The 16,608-nt window shown below is 42.8% G+C and overlaps 1 long non-coding RNA gene across 5 annotated transcripts in view; it reads left to right on the forward strand.

Moving 5' to 3' along the window:
- Positions 1–16,608, forward strand: part of LOC144763639 (uncharacterized) — a 266,955-nt gene that overhangs the window by 34,584 nt on the left and 215,763 nt on the right. The window contains exon 1 of one of the 5 annotated variants that reach the window (XR_013596245.1): positions 7,178–7,256. The exons of the other annotated variants lie outside the window; for them this stretch is intronic. This is a non-coding gene — a long non-coding RNA (uncharacterized LOC144763639). Of the gene's footprint in view, positions 1–7,177; positions 7,257–16,608 lie in introns of those variants that run through there. 5 annotated transcript variants of the gene reach the window in all.

The raw sequence follows: 16,608 nt of genomic DNA on the forward strand, positions 1-16,608 counted from the left end.
TAACATGCCGAAACAGGTGCCAGCCAGTTTCTTAACATGCGTAGTAAAGTTAAGATCTTCGTCAAACCAGACACCTAGATTTTTGGCAACACCTTTATTCTGCAATGGACAAGGGAAGTAAGAGGGCCACAGCTTCTCCCTAAAGTTCACTGGGAAGGAGCCATACAGTAACACCTCTGATTTTCCTTCATTGCATTTTAACTGCGCCTCTGCGAGCCAGAGAAAAACTGAGGATAGACAGTGCTGGACAGACTCAACCGAGTCGTCCTCCCTAGGCCAGGTGAACAACAGCTGAGTATCGTCCGCATAGGCCATCATTTTCGCCCCCAGAGACTCTGCCAGAAAGACAAGCGTGGCATATATATGTTGAAAAGAAGAGGGCTAAGTGATGACCCCTGCGGGACCCCAGTCAGCACCGGCAAAGGAGCAGACGCACACGGGGGAAGCCAGATCTGCTGTTGTCGATCGTCCAGAAACTAACAGATCCATTTCCAGGCCGAGCCCGAGATACCAATCTTGTGGAGGCGCTTGAGAAGCATAGCATGGGGCACAGTGTGGATGCCGCAGAGAGATCCAGCATAATCAGTGCAGCTCTGCCGCCGGCATCCAGACACTCGCGAATTGCCTCCGTGACCTCCAACAGCGCCGATTCCGTACTGTGAGAGGCGCGAAAGCCCGATTGAGCTGGGTGGAGGAGGTTGGCCCCCTCAACAGAACTAGTAAGTTTTGAGGTAACCACCTTCTCACAAACCTTTGCCAGACCAGGCAGCAGCAAGATCGGCCTGTAATTCTCAGGTGTAGCAGGATCCAATGTAGGTTTCTTGAGGAGAGGGAGGATTAAGGCATGTTTCCAAGATTTGGGAACCCACGCATGGCACAGTGATTTGTTAACCATTAGATTCACCTCACCATTAACGGTGTCAGCTACATCTGCCAACAATCTGGCTGCTCAAGGATCATTCGGTGAGCCAGATCTAAGGGCCGTGAGAATTTTAAGATAGTCAGCAAGAGCGACCGGTTTAAACTCAGAAAAATTGGATGTAGGGTTGGCACCAGGTAGAGACTCAGAACGTATCACCCTAATATTCCTAGGGACCGACACGAAGGACTCCTGAATGCGAAGTATTTTGTCCCTGAAAAAGGAGGCAAGAGTATTACACCAAGATTCCGAGACTGGGGTCACAGCCGCCTGCGCGCTTGGGACCAAAAAGCTCTGCACTATGGCGAACATTTCTTTCAAGTTATTATTTGCATTTTCAATGTGAGACGCATAGTGGAGGCCTTTTGCCTCTTTGATGGCTCCATAATAGAGTTTTTGTTTAGCTCTGAGAATCTTTTTATCCTCATGCAAATAACCCCTGGACCGCCATGCCCTCTCAGCCATTTTGCACGCGTGTTTCAGAATCCTCAAGTCTGGGAAAAACCAAGGCTTAGAGGGGGAATCCCTCCTCAATTTTTGTTGACACGGGGCCGATAGCGAGGCCACCGAGCTTGTGATCCACTCAGAAAAGTGTGAGATGTTATCTTCCAAATCCCCTGAGAAAGAAGGACGGGAAGTATTCAGAGAGGCACTCAGTAGGCTTGTGTCCAATTTCCTAGAGACGGGGGGTCGCTAGCAGACAGATTGCCGAGAGGGATTCCCCTCCTCCCAAGAAAAAAATATGGGGAAGTGGTCTGACCAAGAGACCGGCATCGGTTTTTCTACTGCCAGGTCAAAGTTAGCGCCAATGGTATCTAGGGTGTGCCCACCAGAATGGGTGGGAAACAACACTCTTTCAGAAAGGTTGGCCAAATGAAGAGCGTCAGCAAAGTCTAAGGCGTCAGAGGTCTCTGTAAGATCCAGGTGTAAGTTCACATCACCCAGGACCAGTAGTTTCGAATAGCGCAATGCTCGTTCCGACAGGGCGTCCCCACAAGAGTCTAAAAAGCCCATAGACGGGCCAGGCGGACGATATAGCAGAGATCCCCCCAGTGTAAAATGGGCTGAGAGTTGCAGGCTGAAATTCAGGAACTCACAATCGCCCCAGAGGGCAGATGGTTCGGAAAGAAAAGACCACTCATCCCTGTACCAAATGCCAAGGCCGCCGCCTCTCCCAGTAAGGCGGTCAACCCTGTGGACTTTGAAGCCAACCGGAGTGGCAAGGACCACAATCGGGTTGGAGAAGGTATCCAGCCATGTCTCTGTTACAAACAGAATGTCAAGATGGTTGTCAGTGATAAGGTCAGCTATGTCAACTGAGTGTTTCTTTACTGACCTTGCATTGACCAAGCAGGCCTTGAAACTTCTGGTGACAGATGGAACAGGCTAGGGCGTGAGGCAAAACCCACAGTTCTCACAAACAAAATTCTCAGTGGGGTCAAGGGAACAACCTCCAAGAGTGGAACACGCCGCGGGCTTCAGGGCTTTGATCCAATCACTGGACTATTGCGTGGTGACGATGTTACTCGAGGCAGAGTGGCTCGCCCTGAGCACTGACTTAGCCCTGACGGGTGCAAACGGGCTTTGGTGCGCAGCGCGCGCTATGCGCTTGCGTGGACATCTAGAAGTAGTCAGGCTAGTGTGAACACTAGACCACTGCCCCACCAAGATGGCGCCCAAAAATCAGGCCAACACTCCCCAACAGCCTCGCTTTGTTCGCCATAAGTTGGCAGGGTATGCTCAGACGCGAGTCCCTTGCTCACTTTGCCAAAGGATTCAAGCAAGCCTGGCTGAAGACGGCTGTAATGCCAGAAATCGGTCCTAGGAAGCTTGTTTCCGGTCCAGGGAATGCATGGCTTGGCAGTTCGGGCTGGTCTGTTCCCATGAGGCACAGGGTCAGACTGATTTGCATATGGCCATGTCTGAACTAGGGTGGCAGAGTGGGCTAAAGAAGGGTGATGGATTAAACCCAGATCTGTTGACTTGGTGTGAGTGTTTGATTGGTTCAGATGCTCCGTCCATCACCACCCCCTTTTGTACCGCTTTGTTCGCCATAAGTTGGCAATGTATGCTCAGACGTAAGTCCCTTGCTCACTTTGCCACTGGATTCAAGCAAGCCTCGCTGAAGACGGCTGTAATGCCAGAAACCGGTCCTAGGAAGCTTGTTTCCATCCAGAGAAGGCATGGCTTGGCAGTTCGGGCTGGACTGTTCCCATGTGGCACAGGGTCAGACTGATTTGCATATGGCCATGTCTGAACTGGGGTGGCAGAGTGGGCTAAAGAACGGTGATGGATTAAACCCAGATCTGTTGACTGGGTGTGAGTGTTTGATTGGTTCAGATGCTCCGTCCATCACCACCCCCTTTTGTACCGCTTTGTTCGCCATAAGTTGGCAGGGTATGCTCAGACGTAAGTCCCTTGCTCACTTTGGCACTGGATTCAAGCAAGCCTCGCTGAAGACGACTGTAATGCCAGAAACCGGTCCTAGGAAGCTTGTTTCCATCCAGGGAAGGCATGGCTTGGCAGTTCAGGCTGGACTGTTCCCATGAGGCACAGGGTCAGACTGATTTGCATATGGCCATGTCTGAACTGGGGTGGCAGAGTGGGCTAAAGAACGGTGATGGATTAAACCCAGATCTATTGACTCTTGATTCTAAACCATGTCTCCAATGCATTGGCAACCAGTCCAAAAAGTGCCCTGCCTTCCAACGTTTCATCCTAAACCATGTCAGCAGAGCATCCAGTCCAAAAAGTGCCCTGCCTTCGAAGGTTTCATCCTAAACGATGTCACCAGTTCATCCAGTCCAAAAAGTAGCCTGCCTTCGAAGGTTTCATCCTAAACCATGTCACCAGTGCATCCAGTCCAAAAAGAGCTCTGCCTTAGAAGGTTTCATCCTAAACGATGTCACCCGTGCATCCAGTCCGAAAAGTACCCTGCCTTCGAAGGTTTCATCCTAGACCATGTCACCAGTGCATCCAGTCCAAAAAGTGCCATTCCTTTAAGGTTTCTGACTTCTTCGTGGACATTTTTGCCATGATCTGCTGCCTGAGCAGACAGGTCCGAAAAAGAGGCAGAAAGGGAATAGGTGATTAACTTGGAGATATTTGTAAACAACACTGGTGAGAATGTTAATTTTATCTTTTTAAGTTCCACTCTTTCGTTATTGGCATAGCCTAGACAAGAAGTTTTACCGAGCACCCACAGGGTTGCTGCCTTCAAAGTCTACTTAGATGACAGGAATGTGGATGTTTAATGTCAATGACTGTGCATTGAGAACCCCTACATTAAGGGCCAAGAAGTTGAGAGATTTGTATGTTTACAATAGCCTTGTCCCATCTGATGAGATCACAATGTAAATGTTCCATCTCTCTTGACTCTTCTTTTTTCTGTATCATTTATTTATTGACTTATGCGATAGAAGGCAATTTGAATATTTTTAGATGTATGTTGATTTTGAGCCATTGTTGTCTGTAAGGCTCTGTTCAGTGCTAGTTCCCCAACTTTGCTCCTGATATGAGCATGCATTGCATCATCCAATTGTTTTTAAGTTTAGAAGCTTTATTGAAGATTATTAAACAAAGTAAAACATCATTACAAGAGCAAATGAGTTACAATAAAATATATATGAATGTTGTTGGAACATAACATTTGTACAGGCAATCCCTAAAAAAGGAAAATAAAACTATACATAGGAAAAAAAAACTTTTAAGATTTTTGAAAAGGGAGGGGAGAAAGAAAATGAGAAGAGAAAGAAAGAGAGGGAAAAGGGAGGGGGAAGTATAAAAAAGAGAAAATGCAGTTCAATAACAACAACCTCTATAAAATAAGTTATACAAAGAGAAATAATAAAGAACAAAAGAGTACTGTAAATGAGAGGAAGTAATGGCTTCAAGGAGGATGAGTGGCTAGATATGCTGTGAGAGGTGACCATAATAAGTCTTTTTTAATTAATAAAGGTGTTGAAGTAGCAAATGAGCAATCAAGTCTGTGATAATGGCATAACACATTCCACCAAGCTAGATATGAGATTTTGGAGATGTCTTTCCAATTGGTTGTAATAATTTGGAGAGAGATGGCTATAAATAAATCTATACATTTTCGTACATTACATTGAACATTCCATATTGGTGAGGAACCCGCTAAAAATATATGTGTAATCTCAAAAGGGAAATTGTTGGATACAATAACATTTAATTTGGACCAAATCTGAGACCATAGACTTAACTAATGGACAATGAAAGAACATATGTAGAAAATCACTGTTCTCACTTGGATATGACCAACATGTTTTGGATTCTATTAATTTGAATGTGTGCAAGTCAGAGAGGGTAAAAAAAAGTCTGTTATAAAAGAAAAATAAAGTCTGTGTACTATTTGCAGAATGGGATAAGGTATGTATTTTGGACCAAACAGAGTTCCAAAGCTAAGGGGAAATTTCCTGGGCCAAGTCTTTCTCCCAAAGTAGTTCTGTTGGCGACTTAGATCTGTCTGTTAAAGGACGGGAAAGTAGTTTATAAATGGTAGAGGCTTTGAGTGGGATAGAGAAATCAAGCGTAAAGGAAGGGACTTGAGCAGGAGTGGCTGAAGGGCAATCCTGAGAAAAAATTTGAGAGAGAGAGGTTTTCAAAGGGGAGTATTGAAGAGAGTGTTGGAGATATTGAACGACTCGCGGAGATCTGAAAACTCCCTTGGTAAATTATCTTTCAATAAATGATCAAGAATGATAATACTTTCATCAATCCATTCCTTCCAAAAGAGTGCTCTGTTATTGATCTTTAGGAATTTATTGTACCATATTGGAGATGCAAGCGAAACCGAGAAAGAGCTTTGGAGTGATTAAAAATGGGGGTGGAACGATGTTTCGGGGTTGAGATATACGAGTGGCTATAAGAAATGAAAAGGGTAAGAGTTGAACAAGTTCAAGTGAACTCCAAGCTGTTAAAGGAGGGGCGGGAGTATCAGCTAAAAAGAGCCAAATTGGTTTTAGTGTAAAGGCAGAGTGATACCGACTAATGTTAGGAAAATTGACTCCGCTTAAGTCTTTGGGTTGCTGAAGACGGGAGAGAGAAATCCTAGCCTTGCGATTGTTCCATAGAAATTTTTTTAAGGAGCGATTTATGGTACTAAAGAAATAAAGCGGAAGAGAGACCGGGAGCATAGAGAGGTAGAAATTAACAATGGGAAGGAGCATCATCTTGATAGTAGAGAATTTGCCCCACCAGGATAGAAAAAGCGGGGACCAACTCTCCATAAGAGCAGAGAATTTTTTAAGTATTTCTGTGTGATTAATTTTAATGGTTTCCCTAATAGTATTTGCATAAAGGATACCTAAACACTTAATGTTCTTGGGATTCCATTTAAAGCCAGAGCCATGAAACATGTGGGAAAGACAATATTTATTTAAAGGTAAGACTTTGGACTTGTCAATATTAAATTTATAGCCTGAGACTGCGGAATATTCTTGTAGTAAGGAAAAAAGCTGGCAAAGAAGTGGAAGGGTTAGAGATGTAATGCAGAATATCATCTGCATAAGCAGTGAACTTAATGTCAATATCCTTAAATTTGAAACCAGTGTATAAAGGCGAGCACCTGATTTTTTCGAGAAAAGGCTCTAAAGCAAGAATAAAAAGAAGTGGGGAAAGGGGACATCCTTGCCTGGTTCCTCTATATAAAGTGAAATATTTAGATTGACAACCATTTGCCTATATAGAAGTAGAGGGGTTAGAATAAAGTAGTTGAACATACCTAATAAAAGGGGGACTAAAACAGTGCCATCTTAACTCTCCAAACATAAAATCCCAGCTCACCCTATCAAATGCTTTTTGGCAGCCACAGGAGAATCCAATTTAGAGGCAAGATGGATGATGTTAAGTAGAGTTCTTGAATTGTCGGTTATAGTTCTCCCTTTAACAAAACCAGATTGATAGATGTTAATAAGGTCAGGGATTACTTTATTAATACGAATGGCTAGTATTTTAGCAAACATTTTACAATCAATGTTAATCAAAGAGATGGGTCTATAGTTTTTGCAAAGAGAGGGATCTTTGTCCTTTTTAGGAATTAGACATAACATTGCTTGGGTAAACGTTCCCTTGGATTCGCTTTCGTGAAGAAAATGATTTATCAATGAAAATAGATGGGGTATTAAGGATTTTTTTTAATTGAAGATAGAACCGAACCATGAAGCCGTCAAGACCAGGTGTTTTGTCTTTGGGTAGATGATTGATAGCGTTGATAATTTCTGTTTCTGTAATAGGAATGTCCAATAAAGTAAGATCCGTTGAAGCAGCAGAGGAATTTGGACTGGATTGGAAGAAGGAATCAATTTGAGCGGAGGTAGGAGTAGACTCTGGAGTATAAAGGTGTAATACTGGACAAAGCATTCAAGTATTTTTTCATCAATAGTATGGGGAACACCGGAGTTATCAGTAATAGTGAAAATGTTAGACTTCTGTTTCTTAATTTTAAGGTAGTTGGCCAGAGATTTGTCCGCATTATTTCACCCGCCATACATTTTTGCGTTAAATTTAAGGAGGTGCTTACAAGCGGAAGCCCAGGAGTGTTTATTAAATTGCATTTTGGCTTTGATGAGGGAAGAGAGAGTATGGGTAGAATTAGTGATGAAATATTGGTGTTCCAATATTATAATTTGTTTAAGGATGAGAGAAGAATCAGAGAAGGCTTTTTTCTTCTTCTGAGCTACAAAATCAATAATAAATCCTCTAGCAGCGTCCTTAAACGCATCCCAAATGAAATGAAATTGAGGAGTTGAGGTAAGGTTGTTCAGAAAGAACTCATCCATGAAAAGTGTAAATTGTTCAACAAACTGGGGATCTAAGAGAAGAGAGTTATTAAAGCACCAGCGACGAGAGGTGAGGGGAGGTGACGGAAAATCCATATCTAGAATAACCCGGGGAGTGATTTGAAATAAGGATGGAACCTATTTCTGAGTTGGTAATAAACTGCAGAGCATGCTGGGTGAGAAAAATATAGTCAACACGGGAATGAGATTTGTAGACTGGGAGAAAAAAGTAAGTTCTAGTGTATCAGGGGGAGAGACACTTCAAGTATTTATTAGGCCTCTGGTTGAAATTGCTTTATGGAATATTTTCTGCATCTTGTTGGGAACATATTTAGTTTGTGATTTGCGATCTAGGAAGGGATCCACAAGTTGATTACAGTCTCCCCCCAGAATCAAATCATCAACAGCATGTGAAGAAATAAGGGTAGACAATCATTCCAAAATTAAAAGTCAATACCATTCGGACCACAAACATTACAGAAAGAAAGTTGAGTGTTGTTAACAGTGGTATTTAAAAATAACCATCTACCATTGTCTTCATGAAACTCATTTTGTAACTGAACATTTAAAGATTTGTGAAATAATATAACCACACCATGTTTGTTATTTACAGCTGGAGAGCAAAAAATGTCTCCTACCCATTTTTTACGTAGAGAGGACAAGAATGTAATTTGAGGTGCGTCTCTTGTAACAGACCAACATGACATTTTAACCTCGCTAAGTGAGATAAGACACGTTGCTTCTTAACAGGGTTACAAACACCTTTGACATTCCAGGATATCACACGAAAACCTTTCATTTATAGGATACAAATATTGATAAGCATAAAAATATAGACAGGTTAGAGAGAGAAAAGAAAAGAGGTAGAAGGGCAGAAGTAGAATAATGAGCAAGAATACCTGAAAAGCATAAAGAAAAGAAAAATATATGTAGACTGGCCACAGAATGCAAGCGGTGCCATATAATGAGAATGTAAAGAAAACTTAAGATAGAAAAAAATGGGTCATAGAAAAATGGAAAAGAAAAGTAAAGAATATAGAGAGGAGGAAACAAGGAGAAAAGAAGAAATAGGGAGCATTGTCTCCCAAAGGAATAAGGAAAGAGAAGATGACAAGAAGCCGAGAGGCTTTAGTCATGATAGTCAAGGAGGAAAAAACAAACAATGTTGAGGGAGGGGGGACGGAGAAAAAAAACCAAGACAAGCACATCACTGGGGGGGCATCGAGAACAGAATTCGACAGTAAACATCAGATAAATAGGAAGGGATAGGATAATCCAAACAGAACATGCTAAACAAATGATACAGTGGTACAGTGAGAAAGAGAGCGTACCAGGACTTAGGGGAACCCATCAACTGGATATGTCAAACAATGTAGACAAACGAATGGTGTAGGCAGGGATCTTCAACCATAGCATAAGATAAACCTAAAACAGACAAAAGAACAGTTCACATTTAACAGTAATTAAGAACAAACACGTTGACCTAAAGAGAAAAAGCAAGGAATTTTTTTTAGAAGGCTATAACAAGACAATCAATGTTTGCCAAGTTCCATGTGCTCTTCTCGGTGGTTGTGGATGAACTTCCGAAGATCAGCTGGATCATCAAATGAAAATGTTCTGTCTTTGTAAGTCACTTTGAAGAAACAGGGGTGTATATGGCCATAGCGAGCATTCATGGATTTCAAGGCGGTCTGAGATCTAGGAACTCCTTGCGCCTATTGGCAGTTGTTTTGGACACATCTTGACTGAAAAAGACTTTATGACCTGACCAGATCATCTGCTTATGTTGTTTGACTACAATGAGGATAGCCATTAGGTCAGAGTATAGCAAAGAATAGGCAATTATACCTCTTGGTTTGGTGGCAGAGGATGCATTTTGAGGCCCCAATTGATGAGCTCTTTGTATATTGAAGTCAACTGTTTTAGGGAGGCCAACAATCTGTAAAACCTGAGATTTCAAAAAGGCGATCATGTCGGATCCCTTAGACCCTTCTGGAATTCCATAGATTTGTAGATTATTACGCCAATTGCGATTTTCTAAATCCTCTGTAGATTACTTCAGTTGTTTAACCTCCTTAGTCAGAGTCTCAACTTTAGCAATGACATCCTGAGCATCGCTTACCTTTTGTTCAACATCTTTTAGTCTCATATCCAAGCCAGACCATTTTTCTTCAATTCTTTGGAGAGTGGTAGTAGTATCTGACATGAATGGGTGAAAAAGACGTAGTTTGTCCATAATATCCTCTAACGTGATGAGAAGAGGAGATTTAGTTGGAGAGTAGGGATCCTTCTTTAGACGTTTGCTGTTATTGCCTGTAGAATCTTTACGGCCCCCAGAAGCAGACCCTGAAGTGCTATGTGATTTATTGGAGTGTGTGAGATCCATGTTGGAAGAATGCAGAGGGTAGCAGAACAATGACGTAAGCACATAGAGAAAAAGGGAATGAATTTGTCAAGGATCAAAATCTGGAGTGCCCGGTTCAGTAGGCTAAGTTGACGCAAAGTGTATAAAAAGCATGAAAATGCAGCCAACAAAGTACGAGAGAGAACTATAGACACAAATGGACTAAGCAAGCAGTAGCGTAGATCTGTCCAAGGGCAAGCAAAGTCACTAAAACAAGTTCCAACTGCTACAAGGAGAAGGGCTAGCACAGATGGAGTTACTGCTCCTTTAGCGAACAAAACAGGTTCAACGAGTCTGCCAATTATTAAAACAGCAGATTGGTAGGCGCCTTAACGCAATAGCAATGCCAAAAGTCAAAGTAAGTGGGAGGAAACTGTTGAAGAAGACTTAGTAGATATACTTCAAAGTAAGAAGTAATGCAGGTTAGTACAAATTGATATCTATGCCCACATAATGCTAGCTGGATGCCACAGCTAAAAATGCAGAATTAAATGCGTCATGAAAACATGCATGCAGCGGCGAATGCAGACACTACAGGGTTGGTAGATATGCCCACCTTGCTATAGACATGCATACAGAGTCAGCTGCCATCTTTGTTGGGCTAAGGTGAGGAAATAGAGAGGAAAAAAAAGAGACAGCACACTTGCAGGGAGCTCAACGCTCAAAGCACAAAGAAGTCTGAAGCTAACAAGTTGGAGAAGGACAGGCTGATCTTTGCTGCTCCACTTTCCTCATTCAAACAACTGTTGGCACAGGTGCATTCAGCAGCCGCCACCAAGTTGAGGTGAAATTCCATTGCCCTACTTCAAGCGCGTGCAAAATGGCGTCCGTGGTAACAAGGTGAAGGTGGCAGAACTAAAAAGTGATGAAAACGAACCTGCTGTCACATATCGGTGGTCGGAAACATGCCACAGCAGTCCCGACGGTTTCTGACGTAATTGCTGCTACGGAGAAGCAGGAACAAAGCCGAATAGCGGTCCCTTCGCGGCAGAGTAAATGCCAATTCTGTGGAGCCTCCTCAGGATGCGGCCATCTTGCCGCCACGCGTTCCCCACATCATCACATTTTTGATGAAAGCTTTTTCCCGTCAAAATTCATGTCAGGCTGTTCCCCACTCTGCCATACAATGTTCAAAACATTCATTAGAGCGTGCATGTTTTCCACCAGAGCCTTGCTGCCTTCAGTAACTGCCTTCAGCTCGGACCAGTGGCTGCCACTGATGTTGCCTCCTCCTTCCAGAGTCTGCTGAGGTTCCACCAGACACACTAACCCTTTAGGACATCTAAGTGTGTTCCTTCTCTTAAAACTCATTTGATTATTACAGTTTGATATAGCTCCTTTCTGACTCTTGAGGAGCATGTAGGCTTGTGAAATGTCAGCCCTTTGCCACTTTTAAGTTCAGGTAGTGCTTACAGTGGCAAATAATGATATGCATAGGATCCATATTCTACAGAATACTGGAGTCCGGATTGAGAGGCATCCACTGACACTTATGATAAATTGAGAACTGCTTCCATTTCGGAAATATTCCTATCACTAATCAAAAAATCTGACAGCAATGGTTGTTGGCCATGCCCCTTCTGTGTATTAGGGTATAGGTAGTGTAATACTTAAAGTCTGAAAAGAGAAGGGGGTGTGATGAAAAGGCATGCTACAAATATCTAATGTATAAGCAATAGTTTACTTCTTTGTAGAAGAATATGTATGTTTATTATTTCTTCCAGTCTCTGCACTAGCTCCCTCTCCCGTCCTTACTGCATCAGGAAGAAATTGCAAGTCTTTCCATTAAGCCTATTCAATATGCATCCCTGACCTCATCTGCTTCCCAAATACCCACTTTACAACTCACCAGACATTTATTGTAAAATGGCTTCCTTCGTGTAGGCTCTTACTGGCACATGCATCAAAGTTTTTTGTGATTGCAAACCATGCGATTCGCAAAAATCGGCCATTTACGATCGCAAAATTAGCTTTTGTGATGCATCAAAGCTCAAGGCCCTCGCAATTTGAGAATTCGCAATTAATTGCGAGTTCTCAAATTGCAATTGCATTTATGGAATCGCATTTTGCGATTCCTTAAATGCAATGCAAGAACCACTTTGAAGTAGCGATTTCGCTACTAGGGGTCGCAAATTACCATGAAGTTGAACTTCATGGTAATTAGCAAAAACTTTGGAAAATGCACTAAAGTGCATTTTTCAAAGTTGTAGGTTACACACACACATGTCCTTGGGACATGTGTGTGTGCAACATTTGTGCACATATCAATTTCAGGGGTGCAACAGGGTGTCCTTTTGACACCCTTGCATCCTTAAAATTGCGTGCGCAATTTGTGAGGACCTATTGGCACTAACAAATTGCGCATGCAATTCAGCATTCATTCCTATGGGCCTATAGGCCCATAGGAATGAATGGGAAGCCATTCCTTATTTGCAAATCGCAATTTGTGACTCGCAAATAAGGAATGTGTAGAAATCGCTATTTTTATAACGATTCCTACATGCATAGGCTTTTGCGAGTCCTTAATTGTGATTCCTTAATAATAGTAATTAAAGACTCGCAAAATCCTAACTTGATGCATGTACCTGTTAGTGTCTTCTCCTTCCTATTGTCTCCTAAACACCTTGTTGTCCAATCAACTCTACCTTGGTTCACAGAGTATTGCTTTCGGTCCATTATGGACCTCACCCAAAATAAGTTTGTTGAAAATGCCATTGTTTAGATTTATCACCTTTTATCTGCAGCACTCCATTAGACTATTACCATTTGCTCTGCTTAATTTGTCAAAACAATTAAGTGCCAGGACCCTCATCAGGAGGCAACTGCAGCTTGCAGCACTCGTTGCCACTTCCAGCGCTGCCAATGACAGTACCATATTAACGAAATAAACAAGAGCAACCTTTTGGGTACACAGTTCTTAGTAGAAAGAGGTTTATTAAAGAATTGGTGCAACGACCCCCAGAGGACAACCTCTTAGCTCCACAGCCAAGCTTTACTGCTGGACTCCACAATCCAGATTCCAGCTGAGGAACATTGTTGCTATGCAGTGGCGGCTCCTCAATAGGGGCGTTTAGGTGCCGCCTCCCTGCTTTCTCGCAGTGGGAGAAGGCAGAAACAAAAATGGTAATAACTACCATTTGTTTCTGCCTTCTCGCATGGCGAGAAAGCTGAAGTTCCTGGTTGGGAGTGGGCGGTGTTTCTCGAGGGCAGGGGGGAGTGGCTTGCCCACTGTTGTTCATACTGACTGTTTGGACAGCCTGAGGCCGCCCAACCATTCAGTATGAACAACAGTGGGCAAGCCACTCCCCCCTGCCCTCGAGAAACAATGCCCACTCTCCCTGTTCTCTATGTATGCTGCAGCATACATAGAGAAAATGGCCCGGGTGGGGCAGCGGCCTCACCAATCGCAACGCTGCCATTGCAGCATTGTGATTGGTGGAAAGGGAGGGAGGCTGCCTGCAGCCTGCAGCCTTCCTGATGATAAGTGCTGCAGAATTCAAAAAGCAGGACGGCGGGAGTCGGGAGTCTCGGGACTTGAGGAAAAGCGAGACGGTAAGTTTAACTTTTATTTTATATATATTTTTTCCCTTAAACCCTTCCCGCCTCCCCCACATCCCCTCCGCAGCGCGATGACCCCATTTCCACGCACCCCCAACCCGCCCGTAATACCGGCCGCGACTGAATGTCCATATAATATCCACACCAGTAAATTAAGCTATCCAATCCTTGCAGGATCAGTTAGTATTTCTATTTTATTATTATTTTCAGTTTTTGAATAGCAACAAAATGTCCGTGTAATTTACTTTTTAAATGAGTAGTGACCTTGGAGAGAGTTGGAAATTATTAAAATAGGGGTGTGGGAGAAGACGGCATAACATGGGCGAAGTGACAATCGTGGGGCGGAAGTACAGACGGGGTGCACAGATGGGGGGCAGAACAGGAATTAGTTGTATAGATGTGGTTACATGAATGGGGAGGAATGGAAGCAAAGATGTATTTCTCTACATGTTGTTATTTTAATTGCACCAGTCTACCCCCTCTTCGAATTGAATTGAAAGAAAATGTATAATGTGCAACTAAAACCCGAAGGCATCAAGGCGCCTATCAAAATAAATCACAAAAAAGGCAAAACAGAACTACAGGTATGCTTTAGCAAATAGCCGAGTCTTCAGGGCCTTTCTAAAGGACTGCATAGTGGGAAGGGACTTAGGACCAGATGTAGGAGCCCTAATACCGGTCGGAAACGGCCGATTTAGGCCGTTTCCGACCGGTATTAGGGTTTTCAGATGTAGGGGGCTTAAAATTACAGAATCAGTATATTTACCGATTCGGTAAAATTACCGATTCGGTAAATATACCGATTCTGTAATTACAAATGTAGGTGGCACACTTTACAGTGCCACAGGCCCTTAAGAGTCGGTATTTTACCACACAATCCTATTGTGTGGTAAAATACCGAATTCAGGTGTGCATGCACATCTGTGCATGCACACCTGTGCAATGTGACACACAGACATGCCCTTAGGACATGTATGTGTGCCACATGGCACACAAGCCTATACTTGGGGTGTTAGAGGGTGTCAAAGTGACACCCCCTGCACCCTTGCAGGATTCGGTATTTACCGATTCTGTAAATACAGAATCGGTATTTCCCATTGATTCCTATGGGCTTCAAAGCCCATAGGAATCAATGGGAAATACCGATTCTGTATTTACAGAATCGGTAAATACCGAATTTTACAGATTCGGTAATTCAGATTTTAAAATTACCTACATCTGCCCCCTTCCCATTTACAGACTCTTAAATACCGAATCGGTAAAATTCGGTATTTAAGAGTCTGTAAATGGGAATTACCTACATCTAGCCCTGAGTTTCCACAGGAAGAGCGTTCCACATTTTTGGTGCTATGGTAGAAAAAGCTCTGCCACCCCATTTAGCTCTGTGAATGCGTGGTACTGATAGCAGAGACTTGTTGGCGGAACGCAAATTTCTAGAAGGGCTGTAGGGGGCCAGGAGAGCACCAATCCCTGCTGACCTATTTCTCGCTAAGGCGCCATAGGTCGGGAACATGATTTTAAAGGAAATCTTATCCTCAATGGGTGTTACGCAGTTACGGAGAGCCTACAGTAGCTAATATGAAAAATAAGAGTGAATGTATGTGAATTAGTGCTGTGTGCTTTGAATGGGTGTGTGCATGGGTATGTGCTAGCGAATGATGGGTGTATGTGTGCACGCTTGTGAATGGATGGGTGTGAGTGCACATGTAGATGGGTGGGAGTGAGTATGTGTGTGTGGGTGCTTGTGACGGATGGGAGGAAGAGAGTGTGCTTGTGCGTGCCCGACTCACTACTCATCGACATTACGAGCCGCCACTGTTGCTAGGAGATACAAAGGAGTCACTGATGACTAAGATTAAATGAAAACATACCACATCTCTTCTTCTTAAAAGAGAACAAAACATTTAAAACAAACCATATATTTGGTAATCTTAGTTACACTTTAAAGATTGCTAAGTAATGGCAAACTAATAACAAATGTACCTCTCCAGTTTATTTGGTTTCATTTGTAGATGCTCACTAGGAACTCTTCTACCATCATCAGTAGAATTGTCAGTTTCAGAATTTTTCATCATCCAATACTTCACCTCAGCATCATTGCACTTAACAGCTCTGCGAATATTCCACCACTTATCATCATCAGATAATCTAAGTAGATTACCATCAACATTTATTACTTTCCTAGGTTCAGACAACCTGGAAGTACCCTTCTTCACAATGTTACCAGGACACAATCTGACAAAATCACCTTCTACAAACACTCTACTACACTTTCCAATTTTGTAATTATGTCTTCATTGATAAGTGTCTTTGTATCTTGCCACTTTTTTGTGTAGATCTTCCTCTATTACATCTTTCTTACCACTCCTACCCATCCATGCAGGTACCGCTGCAGTACAAGGGACCCTACCTTTAAGTAAGCAAAAAGGAGTTTCACCAGTCACAGAATGTGGAGTGGTTCTATAGTTCCACAACATTTTCGTCACCTGTGTCCTCCAACAATTATTCATTGATACAGCCATTTGAATGTTTTCTCCCAGAACCCGGTTGAAGTGCTCACCCAAACCATTTCCCCATGGATGTTAAACTGGGGTTTTCAAATGTTTAATGCCCCACTTCTTGAGAAAGTCACTGAACTTCGGGTGAGAATTCATTTATTTCTGCCGAAAGTTTACAGAACTGCATCTGACAATTTATGAAACTTATTTAACCAGCGCACGCAGCGTTGAAGAGTTAATCGATGGTAAGTGACATTTCGGATCTTGTTTACTCGTGTTTGTGAAGAGATTTGAAGCAGCACAGCGCAGCGTATTTGGATTTCTTGGAATTCTTGTTCCCTCAAGATGACTGTGACAATGTGGTAATGAGTACATATTAGTATAATTGTCCCGATTGTTGAGAATTTTGGTGTTTGTTTAACTATA

Source organism: Lissotriton helveticus, chromosome 6, assembly GCF_964261635.1.
Source record: "Lissotriton helveticus chromosome 6, aLisHel1.1, whole genome shotgun sequence".
Lineage (NCBI taxonomy): Eukaryota > Metazoa > Chordata > Amphibia > Caudata > Salamandridae > Lissotriton > Lissotriton helveticus.